The sequence below is a fragment of the Mesoplodon bidens genome (assembly GCF_964165515.1).
Source record: "Mesoplodon bidens genome assembly, chromosome: 3".
Lineage (NCBI taxonomy): Eukaryota > Metazoa > Chordata > Mammalia > Artiodactyla > Ziphiidae > Mesoplodon > Mesoplodon bidens.
Window position 1 is genome coordinate 133412022 of NC_138178.1, and position 20269 is coordinate 133432290.

General features: G+C 40.4%; 1 long non-coding RNA gene across 1 annotated transcript in view; it reads left to right on the forward strand.

The window, feature by feature from the left end:
* Nucleotides 1-20064, forward strand: part of LOC308614328 — a 236911-nt gene extending 216847 nt beyond the window's left edge. Inside the window, exons 4-5 of the long non-coding RNA XR_014015379.1 lie at nt 14391-14442; nt 19966-20064. This is a non-coding gene — a long non-coding RNA (uncharacterized lncRNA). The remainder of the gene's footprint in view (nt 1-14390; nt 14443-19965) is intronic.
* Nucleotides 20065-20269: the final 205 nt, after the last annotated feature.

Genomic DNA, 20269 nt, shown 5'->3' on the forward strand with positions numbered 1-20269 from the left:
TTTAGTTAACTTTCTTTTATGTTTAAACTTAAAATCACAAGTCTAAAATGTCAAGAACCTTTCAAACATTACATGTTAAGTTACAGCACAGAGATTATTCCTAAACCAAATGATAGGTTTGATTTACTTTATCATTTTTAATTTAATTTTAAACCCCCTTGGAGCATTTTTTTCATTTCAGGCAGGCTGAGGTTACCAAGGCATTTGTTAATTTGTATAAATTTATAGCTGGAGGGATTCCAGGGCTACATGTGTCCAGGATGATTCTATTCAAGCCATAGATGACATGTTGGACCCTTTTTATAGCTGATGTATCAACAAGGGACTCTTGAGTCCATATCCCTTACATGGTATTGGTTTCATGACCAGCATTCCATGGGTTCAAGTTATACTCTTACCTAGTTCACCCATAACTTCTCTCAATTTTTATCACCTAATTTAAATAGATGTTTTCTACACTCTGTCCCAGATTGCAATGAATTCCCTTAACCATCAGATTGGATTCTGCATTCCTTCATATTGAATTTGCCTTGAATTCCTTCCATACTTTTGCTTGACTCTCTGGCCACAGCAGGTGAATGACATTTAGCATGGCCTGCAGGGGCTTGCAGACCATGGCATCTCTCCACCTCTCTGAGCTCCTTCCACATCACTCACTCCTCACTGGCACCCTCCAGACACATCAGTATCCTTTTAGATTCTCAAATAGCCTCATTCAGCATCTTCACACATGTTGGCACCTCTACCTAGAGATATTTCTATACTCTCTTCCCTTGCCTAACCCTTTTCATCCTCCCCTTCTCAGCTTCAGCATCTCTTCCTGGGGAAAGCCATTCTTGCCAGACTGGGTCCTCCTCACTTCTCATTCCTAGCATCTATTCTTAGGAAAGCCTTGACTGAATCTTGCCTGAAGACTGAATTCCCCTAGCTTTGAAAATAGTTATTCACATAAGTGTTTCTCTGATGGCCGGCTCTGCCAGTAGACTCTAAGCATCAGGAGAGCTATTTGGGTCATCACTGATGTACGACACAGTGCTTGGTACACAGCAACCTCTTGATGAGTCAACAGTTTAATGAATGGATGGGCCCAAGAATGAATCACTGAATTAATGAATGAACTTCAGGAGAGAAAAAATGAGGGTACTAATACTTGTCAGACTCAGGGTCATAGGATTACATTCTCAAACAAAAAGTGGGCAAGACACACCATAATATCTCAGATGTATCAAGGTGGGTGGTATACATACTCAGAGAGGGAAAAGGAACACTGGTGAAACTTTGTGTGATTCCTGTTTATTAGTCTCTGTGTGGGGTCTCTACATGGGTTAGCTCCCTCTTTTATGACAGATTTGTAAGATAGGTATGTAATGAGGAAACAGTTTCTGAAAGGCTAGGTCACTTGTCCCTGGTTTTACCACTAGTGAAGGAAAGAGGAGGGACTCAAATTAAGATCCATATGACTCTGTTTTTTCAATTATATATATACCTCAATATTGGAATTAATTTGTTCCTTCAACAAACATTTTATATTTGTTATATGTTAGGCCAGTGTTAGACACTGAAGGCTTCTAAGATGAATTAGGTGTACTTGCCTTTTTTAGGAGCTCACTTTTCCTAGGGAAGACAATTATAGAAATAATGAATAACTATATTGTCACCCATTCACTCATCCATTCATTTATTCAAAAAGATATTTATACAGCATCTAGTATAGGTCAGACATTGGGGATGGAGCCAAACAGACATGCTTGAAGAGACAGTGGAGGAGACAGCTTCACAGAAGTAACTATAAAACCATAATCATGAAAGGGCTCTGAAGTTTGCATACGTGATGCTTCATGGGTATATGGTGGGGGGCTTTGCCCTAGTCAAGTATGTCAAGGAAAAGGAAATAACACCTTCGGTAATCAGGTGAAAAGTCGAGGGAAGAAGTTCTAGGTAGGGCTCATAGAGAGCACAACTGTCTGTAGCAGGAGGGAAAATTACAGATTCAAGAAACAGAAAAGGCTAGTGCAGATAGTGTGGAACTGGCAAGATAAGGCTGGCGCAGTGGGTGATGGCTGGACTGTGGAGTCATCATTGTCTTTTTCCCTAAGATGGGAAGCCATTGAAGCATAAGGGTTACATGATCAGATCTGTGTTTTGAAAAAATTATTCTGGTGAATAGTGTGGTAAACACATGGGTGAGAGGGGGTGAGCTAAGAATGGGGGTACAGAAAGAGAAGTGAGGAGACTAGAAGTGGGGTTGGCTTGAACTAAGATGGTGGTTGTTGTAGTGATGAAGATGCAAACAAGTAGGCAAACTCAAGAGATATTTAAGACAATACTATTAATGGGATTTGGTGATGGGTTGGATACAGAGCATGAGTGAAAGGGAGATGTCAGTGATAACTTGAAGTTTCTGACTTGAGTCACTGGTTGAGAAACGACACCATTTCCTGAGTTAAGGAGTGCAGAAAGAGGTTTGAGGAGGAAAGACCATGAGTTGACCTTTGGACCTGTAGAGTTTGCAGTGCCTTTTAGATATCTCAGTGCACAGGTCAAGTAGGCAATTGGATGAACATTCTGGAACTCAGAGAGGAAGTCTGGATTGGTGGTAAAATGTAGAAAGTACAGTAAATTAGGATTGTACAGGTATCATGAGAGGAAATCTTGCTATGGGAGAACATCACGCATGCTCAGAGTACAGGCAAGGGGATTTTCATCTTTTGTAGTAATATTCCCTTATAATTATATAATGCTTTCTGATTTATCAGCCCTTTCAGCTCAGTGATATAATTTGAATATCATGACACCTCACTGAGAATGACTATCTACATTTTACAGTTGAGGAAACTGGTGCTCAGGCTCTCAAGTTTGAGAGCCCATGTCTGGAGTTACTTTAGTCTTCATCTCACCAATTCCTTCTTTCCTGTAATTTCTCTGTCCTACCCACATGGCTATAGAAACTAAAACTATGTCTGAATAAATGTGTTACAATGCCATTTAACAAAATCCTATCCAAAGAATGCCAGCTTATAAGAGTGTGTTAGCCTTTTTGTGTGGAAGTGATGAGCTCCCTTAATGTTTGTAGGGTGTCTCTGTGCTATGAAGACATTTCTCCCCTCCTCCCCCCAGGAATAACATAATAGCACAAGAAAACAAGACAGGGCAGACACCACTTAGGTTTATCTCTCTCCCATTTTCTAATAGCTTCCATTATTTTTTTCCTACTGAGTTTCAAAAGCTCTGAAATTGCTTGTTCTCACCCTATGTTGTATTTTCTGGTCCTGCCAAACCCAAGACATGGCATATGATCATACAAAAGCTTTCCATGAGCATGAGGATAAGGTCGTGGGGTGGGGGGTGGGGTGTGTCTTTATTTGTCAGAAGGTCCTTGCCAGTCTCCAAGAAGCTGAAAACTCTCCAAGTGATACTGACTCCAAAAAAAAAAAAAAGAAAGAAAAAAGAAAAAGGAATGTCTTTTGAAAGAGTAATTTCTCTTTATAAGGGAAGGAAAAGAGTATAGAAACTAACAAGAAGCCAGTCCCTTCTTCTTATCTAGAAGCAAAGGAGTAATGACCACAGCTGATGAGCTACATTCTCTCATCCATGATCTCCTCTATAACATCCTCATTTTAAAACTCAGGCTGTTGCTGCTGAGACAGGTAAAGGGACTTCCCTGTGGTCCCAGGACTTGGTAATGACAGCATCAGAGCTGGGTTTCACGGCCCCATGAAAACTTACCACGTAGATAGAAGCAGAATTTTCTGTGGCAACCTGGAGGGTTGTTTTGCCATTTTGCTCTAGTCTTCAGAGAAGACCACATTTACATTTGTCCCTATGTATTAACGTCTATGTAGTTTTGTTACTGTTTCTGTTAAAATATCTAAAGGAGATTAAATATCTCTCAGGAATCTGTGTTTGTATTTAACCTTCCTTATTTCCAGGAAAGTCCTTATATCCAGCAAATTGGAATCCATTATTCCTTTTCACTCTTCCAGGTAAAAGAAGACAGTCTTTTGGAATTAAACCTAAAAACTGGGTAAAGCATAATGTTAACATAAAGTATCTAAATTGCATTTTCCCCATGCAATTATTTTCATAACCATTCATAATCTAGTCAGTTTTTTCATTTGTAATATATCTATATCTCTGTCTATATTTAGGTTTGCATCCATATCCATCTCTATAGCTATGTAATTATATAGAATGATCTCTAGAAGGATAGATGCTAATATGCTAACAGTTGCTGTTGCTTGCAGGTGGAATTATGGGTAATTTTATTATTTTCTCTATTTTATAATTTTCCCACAATGTAACAGTATTAGCTATATAATAAAAAGATTTTAAAATATTTTTTTAATCTACCAATATGGGGTATTAAGTAAATTTCAGGCCCACATGAGAGATTGTGGGAGCAATTGTAGTCAGGTGCTCAGTAATTTGTTTGCCAGGGAAGTGAGTAAAAATGAGCAGGTAGGATTAAAAACAAGTACAAATTAATGCAGCACCAACTTAGTAATCTATCTTCTAAAACAGAGATCAAGAGGAGGTTGCTGGAGAAGCTTCTTGAGGGGGTCAGTTTTCAGATGTGGGCTGAAGTGTGGGATTCATGTGATGGTCAAAGAGGAAGAAGGAAGCTGTAAGGATGACCAAGCAGAGGGTCACTGGTGAGGACCCAGTGCAGCATGGATAAAGGACAGCAAGTTGATTGGCTTTGTGGAATAGAAGCTGAGCTGAGAATATGACACTGGTCATATGTACACAGGTTTACTCTTTAGAAAGGCATCCACATGGACAGTCTGTCACAAATACAAGTATTGTATATTAGTATCAGTGCTTCTTATGATTGCTGATGGTTGACTCAAGTGGTCCCAGTTGGGTAAATATTGTTTGCATGTAAAAGGTATATATATTCCTGCTTCTCTGTATGAAAAACTCACCAGTGAACATGGCCCATGAAAATGGACTTAGGTCTGAAGTTAGACAATACTGCTCTCCTGCGACTTGCTGTAAGGCTCATTTTACCAGGTGTACAAAGTGGTGGCCAATATGTGAGGTGGAGGAAACTAGTAATAGTGCCAAAATTCTCATGCTCTTATCAAAGTTTTAATATTCATATCAGAACATAGAATGAATACCAGTGATAATGCCAATGTTCTTAAGATGTTTGATCAAAAAGGAACTGGATTCTCCCACTCCTGCCAGGCACCACGAGTCCATTGACCTTGCCCTAACCAGCACAGGAAAGCTCCAACTGCCTTTGGAAATGTATGGAAAGGTCTATTCATGAGCACTGGTTCCCAGCTTCCCACTGGAACTTACTGTTTCTCATGGAACTTACAAAATATCTATTAGTATAGGAGTTCAAAAACATCTTTTTAAACTCAAAATATAAACAATAAAACCTAGGTACTGTATCAAAATATTATAAAATAGTTATGAGGTAGATGCAAAATATTTATGGGAGTCAGCATAAGCCAATTTAGCATAAACCAGTTTAGTCAGAGTTTGCTTATTCCGGAAAAAAACATAAATTACCAGAAATCTACATGAGGATATTTATCAAACTGATTTGATGGTGATGAACCACAAGGGACAGAGCTTGGTAAACTACAAGAGACTGATTTATGTCAATATTTTCACATTGAGAGAGACCTTCAAGATGGCGGAGGAGTAACACATGGAGATCACCTTCCTCCCCATAAATACATCAGAAATACATCTACATGTGGAACAACTCCTAGAGAACACATACTGAACTCTGGCAGAAGACCTCAGACTTCCCAAAAGGCAAGAAACCCCCCACGTACCTGGGTAGGGCAAAAGAAAAAAGGAAAAACAGAGACAAAAGAATAGGGACAGGACCTGTGCCTCCGGGAGGGAGCTGTGAAGGAGAAAAAGTTTCCACACACTAGGAAGGGAAGCCCCTTCACTGGCAAGAGATCGGGGGGAAGCTTTGGAGCCACGGGGCAGAGTGCAGCAACAAGGGTGCAGAGGGCAAAGCAGAGAGATTCCTGCACAGAGGACTGGTGCTGACCAGCACTCAGCAGCCCAAGAGGCTTGTCTGCTCACCCGCCAGTGTGGGCGGGGGCCGGGAGCTGAGGCTCAGGCTTCAGAGGTCAGATCCCAGGGAGAGGACTGGGGTTGGCTGCGTGAACACAGCCTGAAGGGGGCTAGTGCGCCACAGCTAGCCGGAAGGGACTCCAGGAAAAAGTCTGGACCTGCCTAAGAGGCAAGAGACCATTGTTTTGGGGTGCGCAAGGAGAGGGGATTCAGAGCACCACCTAAACCAGCTCCAGAGACAGGTACGAGCTGCGGCTATCAGTGCGGACACAAGACATGGGCATGAAACTCTAAGGCTGCTGCTGCAGCCACCAAGAAGCCTGTGTGCAAACACAGGTCACTATGCACATCTCCCCTCCCTGGAGCCTGTGCAGCCCACCACTGCCAGGGTCCTGTGATGCAGGGACAACTTCCCCGGGAGAACACAAGGCACACCTTAGGCTGTTGCCACGTCATGCTGGCCTCTGCCGCCACGTCATGCTGGCCTCTGCCGCCACAGGCTTGCCCCACATTCCATAACCCTCCCTCCCCCCGGCCTGAGTGAGCCAGAGCCCCCGAATCAGCTGCTTCCTCAACCCCATTCTGTCTGGGCAAAGAACAGATGCCCTGAGGCGACCTACACACAGAGGCGGGGCCAAATCCAAAGCTGAACCCCAGGAGCTGTGCGAACAAAGGAGAGAAAAGGAAATCTCTCCCAGCAGCCTCAGGAGCAGCGGATTACATCCCCACAGTCAACTTGATGTACCCTGCATCTGTGGAATACCTGAATAGTCAAAGAATCATCCCAAATTGAGGAGGTGGACTTTGGGAGCAACTGTAGACATGAGGTTTGCTTTCTGCATCTAATTTGTTTTGGGTTTTATGATTATCTTAGTTTAGTATTTAGAGTTTATTTTCATTGGTAGATTTGTTTACTGATTTGGTTGCTCTCTTCCTTTTTTTTCTCATATATATATAGGTATATATATATTTTTTTCCTTTTTCTCTTTCTGTGAGTGTCTGTTATGCTTCTTTGTGTGATTTTGTCTGTATAGCTTTGGTTTTACCATTTGTCCTAGGGTTTCTTTTTTTAGTATAGTTTTTAGTGCTTGTTATCATTGGTGGATTTGCTCAGTGGTTAGGTTGCTCTAGTCTTTCTTCTTTTTATGACTTTTTAATTTTTAATAATTTTTTTTATTTTAATAACTTTATTTTATTTTATTATTTTTTCCTTTCTTTTTTTTCTCTCCCTTTTCTTCTGAGCCATGTAGCTGACAGGGTCTTGGTGCTCTGGGCGGGTGTCAGGCCTGTGCCTTTGAGGCGGGAGACCCAAGTTCAGGACATTGGTCCAACAGAGACCTCCCAGCTCCACGTAATATCAATCAGCGAAAGCTCTCAAAGAGATCTCCATCTCGACGCTGAGACCCTGCTCAACTCAATGACCAGCAAGTTACAGTGCTGGACACCCCATGCCAAACAACTAGCAAGACAGGAACACAACCCCACCCATTAGCAGAGAGGCTGCCTAAAATCATAATACGGTTACAGACACCCCAAACACACCACTGGACATGGTCCTGCCCACCAGAAAGACAAGATCCAGCCTCATCCACCAGAATACAGGCACCAGTCTCCACCCAGAAGCCTACACAACCCACTGAATCAACCTTAGCCACTGGGGGCAAACACCAAAAACAACAGGAACTGTGAACCTGCAGCCTGTGAAAAGGAGACCCAAAACACAGTAAGTTAAGCAAAATGAGAAGACAGAGAAACACAGAGCAGATGAAGGAGCAAGGAAAAAACCCACCAAACCAAACAAATGAGAGGAAATAGGCAGTCTACCTGAAAAAGAATTCACAATGATGATACTAAAGTTCCAAAATCTTGGAAAGAGAATGGAGAAAATACAAGAAACGTTTAACAAGGACCTAGAAGAACTAAAGAGCAAACATTGATGAACAACACAATAAATGGAATTAAGAATTCTCTAGGGCTTCCCTGATGGCGCAGTGGTTGAACGTCCGCCTGCCGATGCAGGGGACACGGGTTCGTGCCCCGGTCCGGGAAGATCCCACATGCCGCGGAGCGGCTGGGCCCGTGAGTCATGGCCACTGAGCCTGCGCGTCCGGAGCCTGTGCTCCGCAACGGGAGAGGCCACAACAGCGAGAGGCCTGCATACCGCAAAAAAAAAAAAAGAATTCTCTAGAAGGAATCAATAACAGAATAATTGAGGCAGAAGAACGGATAAGTGACCTGAAAGATAAAATACTGGAAATAACTACCGCAGAGAAGAATAAAGAAAAAAGAATGAAAAGAATTGAGGACAGTCTCAGAGACCTCTGGGACAACGTTAAACACACCAACATTTGAATTATACGGGTCCCAGAAGAAGAAGAGCAAAAGAAAGGGACTGAGAAAATATTTGAAGAGATTATAGTTGAAAACTTCCCTTATATGGTAAAGGAAATAGTCAGTCAAGTCCAGGAAGCACAGAGAGTCCCATACAGGATAAATCCAAGGAGAAACGTGCCAAGACACATATTAATCAAACTATCAAAAATTAGGTACAAAGAAAAAATATTTAAAGCAGCGAGGGAAATGCAACAAATAACATTCAAGGGAATCCCCATAAGGTTAACGGCTGATCTTTCAGCAGAAACTCTGCAAGCCAGAAGGGAGTAGCAGGACATATTTAAAGTGATGGAAGGGAGAAACCTACAACCAAGATTACTCTACCCAGCAAGGAGCTCATTCAGATTTGAAGGAGAAATTAAAACCTTTACAGACAAGCAAAAGCTAAGAGAATTCAGTACCACCAATTCAGCTTTACAACAAATACTAAAGAAACTTCTCTAGGCAGGAAACACAGAGAAAGAAAAGACCTACAAAAACAAACCCAAAGCAATTAAGAAAATGATAATAGGAACATATATATCGATAACTACCTTAAATGTAAATGGATTAAATGCTCCAACCAAAAGACATAGACTGGCTGAATGGATACAAAAACAAGACTCATATATATGCTGCCTACAAGACACCCACTTTAGACCTAGGGACACATACAGACTGAAAGTGAGGGGATGAAAAAAAGATATTCCATGCAAATGGAAATCAAAAGAAAGCTGGATTAGCAATTCTCATATCAAACAAAATAGACTTTAAAGTAAAGACTATTACAAGAGGCAAAGAAGGACACTACATAATGATCAAGGGATCAATCCAAGAAGAAGATATAACAATTATAAATATTTATGCACCCAACATAGGAGCACCTCAATACATAAGGCAAATGCTAACAGCCATAAAAGGGGAAATCCACAGTAATGCAATCATGGTAGGGGACTTTAACACCCCACTTTCACCAATTGACAGATCATCCAAAATGAAAATAAATAAGGAAACACAAGCTTTAAATGGTACATTACGTAAGATGGACTTAATTGGTATTTATAGGACATTCCATCCAAAAACAACAGAATACACATTCTTCTCAAGTGCTCATGGAATATTCTCCAGGATAGATCATATACTGGGTCACAAATCAAGCCTTGGTAAATTTAAGAAAATTGAAATTGTATCAAATATCTTTTCTGACCACAACGCTATGAGACTAGATATCAATTACAGGAAAAAATCTGTAAAATACAAACACATGTAGGCTAAACAATACAGTACTAAATAACCAAGAGATCACTGAAGAAATCAAAAAATACCTAGAAACAAATGACAATGAAAACACGATGACCCAAAACCTATGGGATGCAGCAAAAGCAGTTCTAAGAGGGAAGTTTAGAGCAATAGAATCCTACCTCAGGAAACAAGAAACATCTCAAATAAACAGCCTTACCTTACACCTAAAGCAATTAGAGAAAGAAGAACAGTAAAACCCCAAAGTTAGCAGATGGAAAGAAATAATAAAAATCCGATCAGAAATAAATGAAAAAGAAATGAAGGAAACAATAACAAAGATCAATAAAACTAAAAGCTCGTTCTTTGGGAAGATAAACAAATTTGATAAAACCATTAGCCAGACTGATCAAGAAAAAAAGAGAGAAGACTCAAATCAATAGAATTAGAAATGAAAAAGGAGAAGTAACAACTGACACTCCAGAAATACAAAGGATCATAAGAAATTACTAAAAGCAACTATATGCCAATAAAATGGACAACCAAGAAGAAATGTACAAATTCTTAGAAAAGCACAACCTTCTGAGACTGAACCAGGAAGAAATAGAAAATATAAACAGACCAATCACAAACACTGAAATTGAGACTGTGATTAAAAATCTTCCAACAAACAAAAGCCCAGGACCAGATGGCTTCACAGGCGAGTTCTATCAAACCTTTAGAGAAGAGCTAGCACCTATTCTTCTCAAATTCTTCCAAAATATATCAGAGGGAGGAAGACTCCCAAACTCATTCTACGAGGCCACCATCACCCTGATACCAAAACCAGACAAAGATGACAGAAAAAAAGAAAACTGCAGGCCAATATCACTGATGAACATGGATGCAAAAATCCTCAACAAAATACGAGCGCAAAGAATCCAACAGCACATTAAAAGGATCATACACCATGATCAAGTGGGGTTTATCCCAGGAATGCAAGGATTCTTCAATATATGCAAATCAATCAATGTGATACACCATATTAACAAATTGAAGGATAAAAACTATATGATAATCTCAATAAATGCAGAAAAAGCTTTTGACAAAATTCAACACCAATTTATGGTAAAAACCCTCCAGACTGTAGGCACAGAGGGAGCTTACGTCAACATAATAAAGGCCATATATGACAAACCCGCAGCCAACATCATCCTCAGTGGTGAAAAACTGAAACCATTTACACTAAGATCAGGAACAAGAGAAGGTTGCCCACTCTCACCACTGTTATTCAACATAGCTTTGGAGGTTTTAGCCACAGCAATCAGAGAAGAAAAAGAAATAAAAGGAATCCAAATTGGAAAAGAAAAAGTAAGGCTGTTACTGTTTGCTGGTGACATGATACTATACATAGAGAATCCTAAATATGCTACCAGGAAACTACTAGAGCTAATCAATGATTTTGGTAAAGTAGAAGGATACAAAATTAATGCACAGAACTCTCTTGCATTCCTATACACTAATGATGAAAAATCTGAAAGAGAAATTAAGGAAACACTCCCATTTACTATTGCAACAAAAAGAATAAAATGCCCAGGAATAAACCTACCTAAGGAGACAAAAGACCTGTATGCAGAAAACAGAAGACATTGATGAAAGAAATTAAAGAGGGTACAAAGCAATTGAGAGATATACCATGTTCTTGGATTGGAAGAAGCAACATTGTGAAAATGACTATACTACCCAAAGCAATCTACAGATTCAGTGCAATCCCTATGAAACGACCAATGGCATTTTTCACAGAACTAGGACAAATGTACAGTTTTCCACCCTCATTTTGTCCCATAGCATTATGTTAAAATTTTTCAACTTATCATGTGATTGAAATTTTGGGGGTTAAAATTGTCTTAAATGCAGTATGGTACTGGCACAAAAACAGAAATATAGATCAATGGAACAGGATAGAAAGCCTAGATATAAACCCACACACATATGGTCACCTTATTTTTGATAAAGGAGGCAAGAATATACAGTGGAGAAAAGACAGCCTCTTCAATAAGTGATGTTGGGAAAACTGGACAGCTCCATGTAAAAGAATGAAATTAGAACACTCCCTAACACCACACACAAAAATAAACTCAAAATGGATTAAAGACCTAATTGTAAGGCACTATAAAACTCTTAGAGGAAAACATAGGCAGAACACTCTATGACATAAAGCACAGCAATATCCTTTTAGACCCACCTCCTAGAGAAATGGAAATAAAAACAAAAATAAACAAATGGGACCTAATGAAACTTAAAATCTTTTGCACAGCAAAGGAAACCATAAACAAGATTAAAAGACAACCCTCAGAATGGGAGAAAGTATTTGCAAATAAGCAACTGACAAAGGATTAATCTCCATGCAGCTCAATATCAAGAAAACAAACAACCCCATCCAAAAATGGGCTGAACACCTAAATAGACATTTCTCCAAAGAAGATATACAGATTGCCAACAAACACACAAAAGGATGCTCACCATCACTAATCATTATAAAAATGCAAATCAAAACTACTGTGAGGTATCATCTCACACCAGTCAGAATGGCCATCATCAAAAAATCTACAAACAATAAATGCTGGAGAGGGTGTGGAGAAAAGGGAACCCTCTTGCACTGTTGGTGGGAATGTAAATTGGTGCAGCCACTATGGAGAACAGTATGGAGGTTCCTTAAAAAACTAAAAATAGAACTACCATATGACCCAGCAATCCCACTACTGGGCATATACCCTGAGAAAACCATAATTCAAAAAGAGACATGTACCACAATGTTCATTGCAGCTCTATTTACAATAGCCAGGACCTGGAAGCAATGTAAGTGTCCATTGACAGATGAATGGATAAGAAGATGTGGCACATATATACAATGGAATATTACTCAGCCATAAAAAGGAACGAAATTAAGTTATTTGAAGTGAGGTGGATGGACCTAGAGCCTGTCATACAGAGTGAATTAAGTCAGAAAGAGAAAAACAAATACCGTATGCTAACATATATATGGAGGAAAAAAATGGTTCTGATGAACCTAGTGGCAGGACAGGAATAAAGACGCAGGCGTAGAGAATAGACTTGAGGACACAGGGAGTGGGAAGGGTAAGCTGAGACCAAGTGAGAGAGTGGCATGGACATATATATACTACCAAATTGTAAAATAGCTAGCTAGTGTGAAGCAGCCGCATGGCACAGGGAGATCAGCTCAGTGCTTTGTGACCACCTAGAGGGGTAGGATAGGGAGAGTGTGAGGGAGATGCAGAGGGAGGAGATATGGGGATATATGTATATGTATAGCTGATTCACTTTGTTATACAGCAGAAACTAACAACATTGTAAAGCCATTATACTCCAATAAAGATGTTAAAAATAAATATAAAAAAATATTTTCACATCAAAATATATTTTTAAATACATAAAAATATATTTAATATATATTCAGATATATTAAATATTTATATATTTTGTATAGTTAACAGATACATACTACATTTCAATGGATATAATCAGAAGAAACAGAGCAAAAGAATTACAAAAGTTGTATATGTTCACTGAGAGTGTGTTTATAGGCGATTGATTTAGAGACATGTTAGTACACTGGTAGCTTCTTGTTAAAATTTTGCAGCCATAATTAAACAAAAAGTTATGAGCAAAATAGTGATACTGCAAACCAAAATGACTCTGTGTTCACCTTGAACCAACAGTATGTGTATTTTTATGAAACTTCACCTCATAAGTATATATTCTAGAAGAGTTCTGCTTCCAGTATTGTAGAGTAGGTTTCTAATCTTAACAGCTTGACTGTCTGACAGATAACAACTATAAAGTCTGAGCAACAACAAAAAGGTCACTCTGAGGGCTCTGGAGACTGTACCAAAGTAAAAAGAGAGTCAGAAGTTGGAAGAGGTGACTGCCAATGCCCTGCAGCAGTTTTACCCTGCAGGCAATCATGGTGTTGGCAGAAGGGGTTAAAACTGCAGGTGAAATCCTCTGCCTCTCTGCCAAGGGGATTTAGAAAGAGGAGGCTTGGGCAACTAGGAGCACTGGAGGATGATGGGGGAACTCCAGAGTCAAGAGAAGCAGAGGAGGAAATGTCAAAATCTGCATATACACTTTGCCCAAGACCCTGGCAGACATTGAACCATACATGCAGAGTCACCACCAGGGCAGGCAAGCTTTCATTTTACATTTTGAGTTTAACCAAGTTAATTGCTTTCTAAAGAAAATAAAAGAATACTTTTTGAAGGAATATAACAGAATTGAGAATCTCCCACAGCATAGTATTAACATGCCAAAAACACAACCCTAAATTATTTAGCATATGAAGAATCAGGAAAATATTTCTAAGGGAAAGAACAGTTGACAGATGCCAACTCCAAGATAATGTAGACATTGGTACTGTCAGAAAAGAATTTTAACGGGACTACTATAACTATGCTCATCAGGTAAAAGAAAATATACTTGTAACAAATGAAAAAATAGGCAGTCTCAGCAGAGAATTAGAAAATCTTGATAAGTTTTTTTTAAATAAGGGGAAAAGGTGAAGTGAAAACAAATGTGTGGAAAGTGTATAATCCTGAATGTGCAATGGTAGTGTGACAGGCACGTGACGACTGTCTGTCATGGGTGTTCTGAGTCACAAAGAAATGGGAACTGCTGTATTAAACAGTAAGAAACTACTGACTTTTTTCTTGGTTGTTTGGTTTTGTTTTTAGGAGGAGACTGTCACATTCAAGACTGGGACTTCAAAAAAAGTCGTATTAAAAGGTATGTAGATGATTGAAGAAAAAGTAGACCATAGATGGGGTACCCCCCAAAAAAGGAAAAAAAAAGTTTATAGCAAATGTAACGAAATTTTAGGATTATTATTATGTAAAGTACCATAAGCTTGATAAGGAATATAGCAAGATATCAAAGAATAATAGACAAAAGACATAGGCTTACAATTCCTAAAAGAAAAAATAATAATTGGTAAGGATAGGCAACCAAAAAGCTGGTCTTGCTATTATTCAAGGAAATGCAAACTGAAATAATGATATCACTTTGCTAATTAAATTAACAACGCTTTGATGATAATATTTAGTTCAAATTGAGGGTATAGGAAAGTTATGTATTCATATATTATGTACAAAACTTTATATAAAACAGTATAACTGAAATGAAAAATAATTGGCAGTATGTATCAAGAGCTATAAGAGTATTCATATAATTAATTCTAGCAATACCAATTTTGGATATTTAGGAATTAACCTCAAACATCAAAAAGCTACATAAATGAAGTTGTTCTTTCATAACGAAGTAACTTATAATAGCAAAAAAATAAATAACAAGGCAATTACACATACTATATATAAAATAGATAATCAACAAGGACCTACTGTATAGCACAGGGAACTCTACTTAATATTCTGTAATAACCTATATGGGAAAAGAATCTGAAAAAGAATGGATATATGTATATGTATAACTGAATCACTTTGCTGTACACCTGAAACTAACACAACATTGTAAATCAACTATACTCCAATATAAAATAAAAATTAAAATTTAAAAAAAGGTAATGCTGGGCTTCCCTGGTGGCGCAGTGGTTGAGAGTCCGCCTGCCGATGCAGGGGACACACGTTCGTGCCCCGGTCCGGGAGGATCCCCCATGCCGCGGAGTGGCTGGGCCCGTGAGCCATGGCCGCTGAGCCTGCACGCCCGGAGCCTGTGCTCCGCAACGGGAGAGGCCACGACAGTGAGAGGCCCGCGTACCGCAAAAAAAAAAAAAAAAAAAAGGTAATGCTGAGATAAAGGTCCAGTAATAGAGAAATTTTTATGTAAATTAGGATACATGCGTAGGATGGAAAGTTGTATAGTCATCAACATGTTATCATTATGAACAGTATGTAGCAAAATTGAAAAATATTATGAGTGAAGAAAGCAGTCAATGATATGTATAATATAATAATAATTCTTTAAAAAATACATTAAAAAATAAACCACATTAAGATTGCAATTGTGTGAGGGTAGTGGGGTTTTGGGGTTATGATTTTCTCCTCTAGTTTTAAACCACTCATGTGCTTAAAATTATAATTTTAAAAACAGTCTAGGCAAGGGTTTTTAAGTCTAGGCAAGGCTTGGGAATGGAGTGGGAATAACAAGAAAGGCATGGATTAAAAGGTGAGGAGGAGGTCAGATAGCAACCTTTTGGCACCTTGACTATGTGTGGGCTGTGGGAGAGGGCGATATCAAAGGTATTCAGTGACTTCAATCTTGGGTGATTAGGAGAAGCTGATTCCAGGATCCAAAATAGGGAACACAGGAATCAGCAAGTACAGAAGGGAAGAGCATGGAACCTATCTCAGGTGTGCTCAGTCTGAGGTCAGACGTCTTAATCCACAGACAATTGGAAATGAGAGAAGTCAAACAGAGAAGGCATGACACCCATTCCCATGGAGTGAACTGCTGAGTTCCTGAAATGGAATGAGGTTACCAAAGAAGAGTGGAGAGAAAGAGGCAGAGGACAGAACTTCAGCTAGGGGTAAGAATAACAACAAGGAAGGACAGTGGAACGAAAACAAGCTTCACTAAACTTAGCGTTAAAGACCAGGTCCAAGTCCCAGCATCATCAGCTAGACAAATGCAGTGGCTGATTACACTGGTGGTCCCCAGTGAGCCTCACCTCCCTTCCCCTTGAGCATGGCCTGGGTCTGTGACTGCTCTAACCAATGCAATATGGTGGAAGTCATACTGTACCAGTTCTGGACTTAAACCTTAAGAAGGCTTTTGTTCTCTGGGGTGCTCTGAGCCACCATATAAGAAATCCAGTTACCCTTCTAGAGAACCCATAGAGAGAGTAGCCCTGAGACTACATGGGGAGAGAGAGACCCAGCTATTTCAGCATCCCAGCTGAGGCCAGCCTTTTAGCTGTCCCCAGCCAGGTGCCAGACATGCAAGCGAGCCATCTAAGACGTTCCAGCCCCCGTCTGATGTAGCTTCATGAGAAATCCCAAGAGAGACCAAAAAAAAAAAAAAAAAAAAGCTGTCCAGCTGAGCCCCCATCCACCCACATAACTGTTTGAAATAATAAATTGGTTGTTTCATACCACTAAGTTTGAAGTGGTTTGTTATACAGCACTAGATAACTGAAACCACAAGTTAATCAAAACTTACCCTACCCTAAGTTTTCTTGCCTGCAAAACCAGTTAATAACTCTATCATTCTGATAATATGTTTGCCATAACGGTCAAATGAGATAATGTGTCCAGTGATTCTAAAGTGTTTCCATTAAAGCACCCCTGGTGACAGGAGACAGCGAATGACACACGTCTGGGATCTGGAAGGTGTGGCTGTTTCTTGGAAGATTTATGGTTTCATATTAAATGTCATAGCCAGTTTTGCATTCTCCATGTATTTTCTCCAGTTCCATGCACCCTGGTTATCCTGTGTCTTCACATCCTCCTACTGCATCATGGTGAAGCCTTGGGATAAGAATACCCAGTTTGAAAGATGTAGGTGCATGTGAGCTGTGAATGTGCAGTGAAGGAGAATCACTGGTGAGAGGAGACAGACAAGGAGTGGTCAAGAAAGGCAGAAGAGAACCAAGAAATTCCCAGGTCTTGGAAAGTAAAGGTTTGTTTAACTATCAAATGCTGTTAAAAAGCCATCGGATTTGGCGACTGGTAAATTAATGATCTTCAAAACAATGATTTCTTTGGTAAGGAGGCAGGAGCTGGGGGTAGAATAAAAGTAGAGTGGGTTCTTTGAGAACATTGGGAGGGAAAGGAAGAGGATATAAGTTCAGGAAGGAGTGGGGATCTAGAGAGGAATTTTGTTCTGTTACGTCTTGTTTTGAAACACAGGAATGCTGCACATGCTTTTAATGATGGGGAGAAAAGCAATGAAGAGAGGAAGAACTTGAAGACTACAGGGAGAGGACTGATACATACGAGATAAGGTTCAAGAAGAAGCAGGAGGCTTAGGATGGCTAAATACTAACAGAGGTGGAGGAGGCGACCTCAGGGAGGAGAAGGAAGAACCATCTCTGTAAAGGGAGCGAAGGAGCAGAGGGCGGCAGAAGAAACAGACACTTAGACGTGGAAGAGAGAGGGAGAAAGTCCACGTTGTGCAGCTTCAGTAGGACACCAGGTCACCTGCAGAGAAGGGAAGCCTGGAGGCTCGAAGAGAGTGGGAAAGGTTTAGTGTATTGGAGGAAAGACAGAGGGAATCAGTTGGAGACAAGTAAAAACCCAAGCAGCAGTGAGAGTCTGGCTTAGGGTAGAGAAAATGAATTTATTGTGGCATCAATCCTTGACCTCATTCAATGATGAGAGAGAGAGAGAGAGAGAAACAGTAACAGTGAGTATTTGCAGCAGCGGGGATTGAAAGGTCAGCTGTCGGGAGGAAGTGTCAGAGAGCGGATGCCTGTGCTACCAGAGCGCCAGTGGCCAGGTGGAGAGTGATCCAGGCTGAATGTGTATTTGGGGGACTAGGGCCCAGGGTTGGGACACGATGGACATGGAGAGCACGCTCAGCTGAAGCGAGGGGTAGGCATTTCATATTTACAGTTGTACATTTTACAACTGTTAAAATTTGAACAGTTGCCAATAATGATGTGTTCCTTCATTACTGTATAGCTGTTAAGTCTGAGGGACTGAAGTAAAGAGTACAGTGAATGGGTTGAGGAAATTAAGACTAGTGGATTTGATGTGTTGTTTTATGGCTAGTGTCATGGTCAGTTTTATGTGTGAACTTGGCTTGGCTACAGTCCCCAGTTACTCCGTCAAGCACTGATCTAGGTGGTGTTGTGAAGGTACTTTGTAGCTGTGATTAAAGTCCACAATCAGTTAACTTTAACTGAGTAAGATTATCCTAGATGATGAGATGGGCTGGATTCAATCCGTTGAAAGGCCTTGAGCTGTTCTGTGCATTCACCCTTCCAGTGTTAAGGAGGATGTAAAGACCTGCTCCAGTGGAAGTGTTCCTCTTTTGTTTAGTAGATATGAGAATGGTGGATTTGATTCAGGACTTGAGCTGGGATAAAGGAAACAAGAATACTTCCTACCTCTCTCCCTATCCCTTTCTCTCTTCCCTGGGGCAATAAAATAGAACTCCGTTTGAGAAGCAAATGTTTCCTGAGTGGTTCCTGTGAGCAGTTGGGCCTGAGCAGTAATAGAAGGACTTGAAATACCTCACAGAAAAGGTGGAAATTGTTTCCCAGAATTCCACTGACCAAACCCTGGTTTGATCCTTGCCTTTAGGAGTGTTAAGGAAGCTTTTAAACTTTCAATTCAAAACTGTGCACGACCTTTCTGGAATTAGAAATATATTGCTTCCATCAGCACTTCTCTGATGGCCAAAGATGTGACAAGTCAGATAAAGCAAATAAATATGAGAGAGATGATCCTATGTTGTGTGTTGGGTCCCTGCCCCGGAGCCTCATACACCATCCTCTTTGAGCAGATGGTAGAGCTTTCCTATATGAATATAAGAGGGAGCCTGATCCAGCCTGATAGCTGCCCACTGCCAGTGCTCTTATTTGTCTGGGAATGGCTGGCTTCGTGCAGGATGACAAGGCAGAAGCTCTGTGCATGTGAGCTAGGGAGCCTCTTTGGAGAGAACTTATCCAAAGGGAAGAGGGAGCCAGGCATGCTGACATGACCCAGTAACATGACCCATTGGGGAGTGCAGTGACTCCAAGGACACGGTATTTATTGTGTGTTGCTGGATTCTGATACCCCCAGAACCTAAGCAGAGAGGGAATTGTTGGTAAGAACTAGAACTGTTATGTTAAAACTAGAAATATTCAGACGTCAGAAAGTGTGGCTTTAGCAAATGTTACTGAAGTGGTAGGGAAGTTGTCCAGTTCAATTTGCCGTAAACCACCCAACAGACAGGCGTTGTAGAAGGTCGGGGTGCTGGTGGTGGTACAGTGAGTGGTGGCAGCAGACTCCGTGGAGTCCAGCTCTAAGCAGAGCACGTGCAGGGCCAGCAGAAGGGAGCTTGTTCATGGGCACAGAACAGGCATTCCTGGGGACTCCCAGTGGTACTTGGAAGCTCTCTGCAGGGGAGTAGAGAATAGCCTGTGACACGTGCAGCATCACTATTTCTATGACCCCAGCTCTACCCAGAGGTGGGTTGGGATGGGGAAGGTAAGGTCACATAAGGACTCAGAGAACCCATTGCTTGCATCTGGTGATGGATTCTTCTGCCACGTAAAGCTTAGAGTGCCAGCCAAGGATCAGAAGCATCACATTGTCCATCATAATTCTTGTGCTCAGACTCTTTGTTAATCCTATGTATTTGTAGGTATGGTTCAGTTAAGTGCCAGCCTGTCCTGGATACACCTTACTGTAAGCTTCTTTTTGACCAAGGAAATTGAGGCACAGCCACTTGCACTTTCTTCTGCTGTTGGGTTGACTACGTTCTGGTAAGCTTAAATGCCCCTGTCTTTTTTCTTCCAAGTTTCTTGCTTATTATATTTATAATAACAGAGTTCATTGGGTATCACTCTGCTCTATGAAAGCCAATGCATCAATAATGCTCTTATGACCTGCTCTTATTATTATAAACATTGGCATTAAATGGGTGATGCCAGCAGGTGAGTGGAGAG